This window comes from Ixodes scapularis, unplaced genomic scaffold (assembly GCF_016920785.2).
Source record: "Ixodes scapularis isolate PalLabHiFi unplaced genomic scaffold, ASM1692078v2 PGA_scaffold7__128_contigs__length_106722199, whole genome shotgun sequence".
In the NCBI taxonomy this organism is placed as follows: domain Eukaryota; kingdom Metazoa; phylum Arthropoda; class Arachnida; order Ixodida; family Ixodidae; genus Ixodes; species Ixodes scapularis.
In genome coordinates, this window is record NW_024609882.1 from 16746044 (window position 1) to 16756114 (window position 10071).

Here is a 10071-nt window from a genome sequence, read left to right on the forward strand (position 1 = left end):
CTCGGGTGATCAAAGAACGCAAGAAACTTCGCCTCCTTCATACACACCTTTAAAACCAGTGCGCATAACTAGTTCTTTGACCTCGAGTAAACGCATAATGTATGCGGAATACGATATCCGGGCGATATTTGGGTACTAAAGTACTAAAAATAATTACTGTAGACGATGTAAACAAACGCGACGGGACGAGCGTTTCTGCTGTCTTGAAACTGCCGCCACAAAGTCGGCGCGCGAGTGGGCGGATTTTTTTTTTTTTCTGCTGGCTTATAATTGCGACACACGACAAGAACTCACAGTCAACAATAGCGATTTACACGTAAAATGGTGCGCTTCCACTACAACGACCATGCCGATAATCACCACCCACGACATGTTTCTAGCAGGATTCACGACCAGAAGGCAACGCACCCTGGCGAGCCCTCCTTGACCCATGATTTGTTTGTTCTTGCAGTCGCTCCGGTCGTTCTTAAGTTCTCAACGTAGCGAAAAAGTTCAACTCGGCTCAACTATTTGCTTCGTAGAACACACGACCGTTTGGCGCTCTGTTGCCATGGCAACTTGTTCTTTCAACCGGTCACATTGTCCGTAGTCGTTCCGGTCGAACTGAACGCAATCGTGTGAACGGGCCGAAGTTGACTCGTGATAACTTTTTTCAGAGCCCTTGGCGTAATGTCTATGTAACATTACATAGATTCAGGCCTTTTGCTCAGAACTCGACAAGTGTGTATGGACACTACCGTTTCTTGCTGTCCTACTTGATGCTGCAGCATCCTTGGTGTCAACCGTCAGAAGACCTGCTATTGTCGCAATCGGAATAGTCGGGAGATGGTTGTTTCGAAGCCTGGCTAATAAGTTCGTGCATTTTTAATAACCGCTTTCAAAGGCCCAGTAAGGTCACCAAATCGCGAAGTTTTGTAATGTGTAAAACCGAGAAAATAATTTATTCTTCCAATCTCGCTTCGCGACATCCTTCTTCCTCCATTCCTCCCGCGTTGTCTTGAGTGGCGCATTCAGGTCCTCGTTGTTCTTGAAGTCGTGACTCAACCGTAGAAACCGCCGCGGCCGTAGCCTCCGTATCCACGGCCGTAGCCTCCGTAGCCACCGCCGAATCCGCGGCCGTAGCCTCCATAGCCGCCGTATCCGCGGCCGTAGCCTCCGTAGCCACGGCCATAGCCTCCGTAGCCGAACTGGGCGGCGGCGAGGCTGCACAGAGCTGCCAGGACCATGAGAGTCACAAGGAGGGACTTGCAGGACATCATGCTGATTCTGTGGTAAAAATAAAGCATCCAGTATTAAACGGGAACAAAATATTCTAAAAATGAACGCGTACACTTTTTTTTTCCCCCATTACATGAGTAGAGAACTGAGAATCAACTCACAAAAATATGGACATATTTCTAGCGTTCACGACAAGTATGAATTTGAGCAATTCTCTTTGGTTTCCTGTCCTTGTTGAGCAATCAATGTGCCAATCATTAGGATTTAATAAAGGAAGGGTAAGTCAAATGATGTAGCCGAATTGAATTATTTTCATTTAAGAGTGCATTTTTTGCTCTGCAACAGAACTTGACGTTTTCATGGGAAACTCTGTACACTCTGTTACATCGCAGGTATTATTGCTGGGTGAAACATTTGCTCCTGCTCTCTGAATTGTCCTTCTTGCTTACTTATAATGCACTGGCTATAGTTTTGTGTGTTTTGTGGAAAACTAGATGGAAGTGACGTTTCTCGCGTTATTCTTAGGTGATGCACGGACATACACAATTATTATTATTCAATTCAATTACAATTTTCGCAGGCTGCCACTATCTGATCTAGAAATTATTGGAAACACATGGATGACCTCGGATATCCAAGTAGCACAAGTAGTAAGGCCCATGTTGGGCCCACCAAAACGGGCACTGAGCTGCCAGATATATTCGTAATTGCCGTAATAGGACACACATCTCACCAAATTATATTTTCACGCAAAAAATAGTCAACTCAATAATTACGTCGCGAGGACTTATTTTGAGTAAAGAGCAATTCCGAGGGACACTTTTATCTTGAGACCTCGACCCTGGAATAAAAGCGCGTCTTGGAATCGCACAAATGAGTCTCACAACGTTCACTGCGCGTCGCTGTTAACGCAAACGCAACATCGTCGTTTTTTTTTTTTTCTTTCAGTTTTTTTGCATGTTGCTTTAAAAGCGTATTGGCCGGAACCAAAAATTTTGCTTAGGTTTGGTTCCAAGATTAGCATTTTCCCTCATACCACACTTGGAGCTTTATCGACAACCTTTCAATTCTAGAAAAATAAAAAAAAATAAAAACTTGATGATCTTTTTTTGCGTTAACATTGTCGCACACGATGCACATTGCACTGAACTTTTTTGCCAGGGAAATATCTTTTCAGTTTTATAACATTGGTGTCGAGCCAATAAAAAAAAATTTTGGTGCTTTTGTGAAAGTTGCAACCAAGGATTCTCGTAGATCTTATTTGTCCCTTGTCTTAAGACTGGCTTGTTTATTTTAACAATACTTATTAAAGCTTTGAACTAAAACAAACGGTGTCCTCAAACATTCATATCGAAAGGTTTCTTGGAAAAATGATACTATTCGCAAGAGGCATCATCAAGGTATCTGACGAATCGGTCATCAGTCAACTCTCATATCTTCCAAACTCTGTAACTGCCCTTGAGACAGTCATAGAAGCAGTCATGACGGCGTAGCATAATTCACTCACCGCTTGTTCTGTGGGCTCGCTGCAGGACTGTGATCTGCAACGGACGCCGGCCCGGCTTATAAAGCGATGTCTTACACCGCCATTCGTGGAATCGCTCGTTATATCCGGGAAAGCACACCTCAGAGGAGGCTGGGCTCGGCGTCTTTGGTGACGTCAGCGCCTTCCGTTGATCGGGACGTTGTGGTTGTTTAGCCGCCCGAGGCGTCCGTTCCGACCTCCGCCGCCCCGCATCGCGTGTCGGAACGAGTTTATAGTATCGCTTGCAACATAGAACAAACGCATGAAGTTGTTTTTAGATGCTCAAGGCCTACGATGGGGAAATAGTAATGAAAACACGTGGCGGGGGTGGCGGTCGCTTCTGGGCACGCGACTATGACGAGTGTTTCTAAGGACGTCCGCGTTGAGTGTTTCAGTTCGAATGTACGTCCGCGTCGGGTGCACGTGTAGTTTATGGGAAGTCGTTATGATTCCCTGGAAGATGTTTTGTACGGAGGATGTCGCAGAGACTTCCGTCCAGAAAAGTATCAGTTGTCACGAATACTGTTGAGGCAAGATTCTTGGCTTTAATATATATATATATATATAATCTATTCACCAAACGTTATAAATCTGTACTAGAATTCCCTGTTGAATGTACGAGCATATTTGAACTCAGAAATATGGTTTCCACAGAGGTGTGTAAGGGTCAAATCTTTAAAGTTTAAAGGCACTCGTCCTCGTCTGCTAACTTCCCAAAAGAACCCTTGCGAGTTCTTTCTTGCCTTTTTGAAGGTACGAGATGGTTATTAGTATAGAAGACTGCCCGAGGTGGTCTTAGGGCTGGTAACAATTTCGTTTTCTAGTTCTTGTTGCATTTATTCAAATATTTTTAGTTCAAGGTTCTGAGCTCTACAGCGCAGTGCCCTAGCTGGGAAATTATGGTATCTGCTGGTATGATCATTGGCGCAAAATGACGACATTCAGATTTACTAACGGTTATTTGACATAATAGTGACTTGTGAAAATTACTCTTAAATAATAGATAAAAAAAACGCATTGCAAGGTTGACATTCATTGTTACTGTGATAAATTGTTCCAAAACGTTGAGCTCAAATGCTTTGACTTTGACGCACTTTGTTCTTTTCTGGCTAGCAAACGCTCAATTAACTTTCTAATATTTAAACTCTTTGTTTCCGTTTGCAGCGATTGTTCTTAGCAGAAAAGAAACAGTTATCATTCATCTTCAAATTTTTATTTACTTTTCTAACGACACCCCGGCCGTTTTTAACTCTCGTGCCCCCCGTTAAACTTTGTTTACATAAACCGAGGATAAGTAAGGATTACACTGGTCACCTCAAATTACTTATATGACAAAAATATATTATTTCTGAATTATTCCTCCTAGCATCTATCGGCAAAACTGCAGTGGTTTGAATTAAGCATTATTAACCAGCAAACAATTTAAATAGCAAAGGAACAAAACCAAAAAAAAAACGCGCACCAAAAAAAAAAAAAAAAACTTCAAGTTTAGCCGCAATGCCGGGGACATTATAGCTTAGTTTTATGTGATGTCTAAAGCAATTTGGTAAGAGTGGCCTGATTCATTTTGCCACAATGGAACAAAAAAGTTGTGATTTGCACTCGTAAAGTCTGGGCATGGTACCGAACCGTAACCAAAGATAAGAGCGGCAGCGTTGTCTTTGAACAGTATAATTTAAGTTAATCACAGGCCCAAGCACTAACGTTCTTAAAGGTTTGGTCCTGCGTTAATTTTCCCTGACTTTCACGTAGAATCCTCACAATGTTTTATGTTTGTATGGAGCGTTTTCTTTTTCTAATACTTTGCAGAATTTGTGCAGACTGATTTCTAAGGATAACCAACCAAACGGCAATGTGACTTGCCAATTTATCTTTAGACAGAAAAAAATGACACCTCAAGGTGATCGGTAACTTCCACGCGGTAGAAGACAATGGTAGTTTTAGATCACATCACATTAAAACAAATTCCTTGACGCCATAAAGCAGCGATTAAAATAAACAATTACAGACCAAACATTAAATTGCAAAACTTGCATTCATCAAGACTGCTATAAATATTTGTACGTTCAAATATCAAGACGAATTACGTTACGAATAGCAGATGATATTAATTTTTAAAAACTATTTCTTTCTTCAAACGCCGCCACTCGTATGGGGTGAGACGCAATCCGATTATCGTATGCTATGAAGGGCCCATTTCTCTTTCGACTTTTACAAACTAGTATACATTTTCGGCTTCAAACTTTCAACACGCTTTTCGGTTTGTATTTTTCATTGTCAATATTACCTCCTCGTTGACGACACCGTTTTTTGCGATTTCGGGTAAGGCGTCGGAGAATCTTTAGCAATGTTTTGAAGCGTCAAGCACCTTTCGCACCCTTTTCACGTCCATCAAAACAGAAGGGGCTTTATCCAACCGCAACCTATCCTACGATTAAAAAGGATGCATTGCTTAGGATAAAGGTGCTCAAAGGGTGTCGCCACGAGTGAAAGTGTCTGGAAAGCCCTTTTTACACCCTTAATGCCGTAAAATGTCCTAGCGTCAACGACAAGCTAGTGTTCCTAAGAAAGACGGCACTGGTTGCTCCAGACGGCGGATCCACGTGTTGTCTATGGGAAGGTGGTTATTGTTCCCTGAAAGATGGTTGGTACTCAGGATGTCTCACAGACTTCCGTCCAGCGAATTACCATTCGTCACGAAGGCCTGATGTGGCAACATCCTTGGTTTCAACAGACGCTTTTTTTACTCACCGAACCTCATAAACCTATATGTGCAGTCTATAATAACTTTAGAAGCATATTAATTGCCACATCGCGCGACGGCGAGCGGGCGCGTGCGTGTCCGAGTGGTTACCGCGCTTGACTTTCGTGCCGGTGCCCAGGGTTCAATTCCTGGGAGTTTCGCGTATTTTATTTATTGTTTCAGTTTAATGTCCTGGTAAATTCGAGAACCCTGTTACTTGTTCAAGGTCCGAGTGTTCTACGTGCCGAACCTTCTACGTCGATTGTTCCAGAAGCCAATGCGTGTACATAAGGGACTCCGAGTGGCGAGCCCGAGTCAGTCTCGCCCCAGCGTTCGATCCTCCTCTTACGCCCGCTTCGACGCCCTTGAAGCTCAATTGTTCTCGTCTGTTTCCTTTATGTTTTGGCCACATGTTCGCTTCATTAAACGTTTAGTTTGTTTCAGTTTTCGTCGCCTAATCAATTGTCATTCGTGATAATATAATGATTAGGAAGTAAGGTACGTGTCCTCAACATTGTTGCGGAGTTGCCACTCCGGAGTTGGAATGATTCCAGAATCATTCACAATTTTCGCGACCCTGGAATGGAATGGGGCGGCAACGTTCAGGGGAATAGAATGGGAATGGAATTAGATGCCTTTTGCCGGGAATGAAATGTAATCAGCCCAATTATTTTTTGTGTGCGTTTACGGCCAGCGAAGCCGAGCCAGTCAGCGAGTTAGTTGCTCAGAAATAAAATGAGAGGTCTGGAAACTGCCAGCCCGCGTGGAGCTCTAACAGACTTGTACGCCAAAAATGCAATACAAAAAACAAGAGTCAAAGCAAAGAGCAGAGGGGGGAGGGAGGGGGGGGGGGGGGTGGCGGTGGCGCCTTTCGCGCAGTCGACGGGCTTCACTGGCGTTGCACGAGAGTGAGCAAAACAAGAAACCAAGCACCAAGCAAAGGAAACGAAGGGAGAGGCAAAGAAATAAACCGCCATGCGGTTCCTCATCGTATTTGTTGTCATTTATTTTTTAGCGACGGCATGGAAAAAACACGCGCGCACAGACTGAGATCTGGAAGCGGTGGACGACTCATAACTCGCAGAGCTCTGATAATTCGTTGACTAGCGCGCCGCCAAAAGATGATCAGTTATTGTTTTTTTTATAGTTCGAGGAGCGTTGTTTAGCAGGCAGCCAACCCTGCTGCCTTCCACGTTCCTTCGTGCGCACTCCTTTGAAGTGCAAAATGCCGGTTCGCTTCGGCACTAAAAGTAAGCGAGATTCACTTCTCTCTTCTCCTCTTGCGCTTTGCTCAGACGCTTGTTTTTTTATGCTGAATTTTTACGTGTAAGTCCGCCTTTTACTTGGTCTTTGTTCCGATGTTTGTTTTCTGTGTTCTATGTTTTACATTAAAGTGGGTTAGGGTTACGAGCAAGCTAGCGGATTCCCGCTCATTTCCTTTGACTTTAGACTCTGCATACTGTGTTTCACCTTGTGATGGACCGGTGCGGACGCTACGAGTCACCCCAGGCAATCCAGCACCGTAAGGGGGACTACGCGCACGGCTCGTTGCTGCGCCCCCTCGACACTCAGAAGGCACTGGATTGGTTTCGATGGCTCTCGTGCTGTTTGTTGCGGTCCATCGTAAGGTGAAGTAGATTGTCGTCACCGTTCTGTTTTGTGACCGAACAGACTAGACCTGCAGAAGCACAGTTTCGTGACATGGCCTATACAGTCCCTCGTGCTGCTCCGTAGAGGATGCATTTTGTCAGAGGATGTGTTCTTGCCGCTGTAGATGGAGTCGGTTTCAGCAGCGTACTAGCCGTATTAATGTGCAAGTATGTGAAGAATACAGTAATATATAGCTTATTTCTGCGCCACACACGAACTGGATATTTTTATGGTCTTATAAAAAAACACGCTGGCCGCATATGTCCTAAAAATCAAATGCCAAACGTTTTTCAAATAAAAAAAATAAAAAAATAGGGGATTTAACCTTTGCTACTTGTTGTTGCGAGCCACGTGGTCGAAAGACCGATGTCTGAAACAAACATCGATTTATCAAGGGAGGCACTCACTTGATCGAATGACGTTTTAGCGAACGCCCACGTTTCACCGAATGACACTTTAGCGAATAGTCCGACGCCGCGACGCGGCGTTTTCGGGTTGGCCAAATGGGTTCACATTTTTGTAATGAGCCGCCGCAGACTGTCGCCGCGAAGCGGCGTAAAGCGCAGCGCGGCGGATGGGTTAGCGCGCGCCCCCGTTATTCGCTAAAACGTCGATTCGCTCAAATGTCGCTGTTCGCTAAAATGTCATTCGCTCATGTGATATGGACCTATTTATCAAGGGGCTTTCTCGATGTTTGCAGTACAATGTGAGCAAATACTTTGTGCCACCAGTGTTTCGCTTAGTAAAATCAATGCTTTTTTGATGAATTTAGTATGGAATGGAACGATTCAGCCATTCCAGGAGTGGGAATGGGCCCAGTCAGGGGCGGATCTAGAGGGGGGGGGGGGGGGGGGGGGGGGGGTCCGGATGTTTTGATCCCCCTCTTGATTTCTGCATCTGTAAAATTTAGGGCGTGAAACGAGGAAGAGGGGGAGGGGGTTCCTAAACAAACAGTACGCTGACCAACACCTGACCCCCCCCCCCCCCCCCCTCAAAAAATTCCTGCACCCACCCCTGGGCCCAGTGTCCCAATTCCTAGGAGTTGAAAGGAGTTGAATTGTCGAAAACTCTAATTCTCCGGAATGGAATTGGAATGGAATAGGGGCGCCCATTCCGAAACACTGGTCCTCAGATCTGTGAAACGGTGTGCCTAAGTAGTCATAATTGTTTGACGGTACTTACATATGTTCGACCCAGCCACCTCTTTGCAGACAGCACGTATTTTAACGTTCGTGTTAGAGGTGTTTTTTTTTTATGTCTCATTGAAGGTACGTGCTGATAGTGTTTACTGAAGAGTGCCAGAGCTAGACAATTTCAAGGCTCCAAAAAGATGCACATTTCAATTTAGTTTGAACGATGTGAATATTAACAGGTCAAGGTTTTGACCTATGCTGAAGCTATAAAACATTTTGGTATTGCGAGTACTAAAATTACCGATAAGGGCAATAACGAATAACGAGAATTACTATTATATTCCACACATAAAAACCGGATTGCGAGGTCGATATTCATCGCTACTGAGAGTTCTGATTTCAGAAGAGTTCAACCTCTAGTACACAACATTTGGTCTTGAATACTACAGAACTAAAGATCCTTTACGTTGACCAGTTTAACTTGGAAGGATACGAGCACTAACCGTATAATCGTTGTTGCTAAAACTATCAATAGACGAATTTAATCTTTAGTCATTAAACGGTTCTCAGAATAGCGTATTCTTGTCCATGTTTCACGGAATGTATTGTACTGTTTACACACTCCTTAAAAAAGAATACTAATTCAACTTTTGTTTTTCTAACAAACTTTCGACTGAAAATGTCAGGCTCTCCCCGAAAGGTTTTTTTTCTTTTGCGAAAACTGTGTTTGTTAAGTATATTTTGTTCCTTTGAGAACGTTTGAATGTTTCTTGGGTGTAGGTACTATGTAGAATGTCACGTTTTTCGCAAGAGCATCTCCTAAAACTCAATCACAAAAAATATATTTTTTGGTATTCAATTATTTGAGGTAGCAGCTGTTGGCAGAATAGCGACTATTTCAGTCTAAGAATGTTAAAAGAGTAAACATTTCAAATAAAGAAATAAAAAATCAAGCCTCTTAGTAGGCTAAGAAAACAAAGCAAACAAAGAGCACACATTACACAGGGTTTCAAACCACGCGGCATTATTTCCGGAATTTATTGCCTATTTTCATTTTATATCTACAGTGAGTTGGCTTGAGTGTCCCAGCTACCTTCCTTACAGCATGACAGTGAAACACTGACCAACAACATCAATTAAAATAACAGAAAAAAAACGTACATATGCTTAACCACAGAACAGTCCTTGAGCCATTCACTGCGACCTATAGGGATATAACTCGCCACATCACGGCTGGGAATGATCATTGTGACACTCATCATGTGGTGAGCATGTAAAACGTCGTGCTCGGAAGCGTAACGTAGATTTAATTTTTCTTACGAAAATGGGTATTTTTTTAATAGTCGTGTAGATCGTGTAGGTAGTTTAGTGTTGGTAGAATACATCAGCGGGAAAATACTCATCAGCCAGACTGTTTTCTACTTATCGTTAAATACAACATTCTTTACGTATTTACCCCCTATTGTCAGCCGTCTCACCGTTAAGGTCGAACATACCACATTGCCGCTGAATGCTGTAAATTCAGACACTACTTGACAGGCGGGTTGGTACGTATTGTGACGCTGAACTAGCAGCATGAAGTATACCTCATTTTTTCATGCAGTGAGCGATGTGGGCGAGTTGCTTTGGGTTGTTTATGTTTAACCTATATGTGAAATGAATGCGGCGAGGAGATCCCTGAGCTGTCGTCATTTTGTGGCACTGAGTTTGGCGTTAACGTTGAGCTGCGGCGGCGGTGTACTGTACGGCTGAGATGGCGAGGTCTCATCAGAGATCGCGGCGTTTTCGGCGGGGTTCCGGAG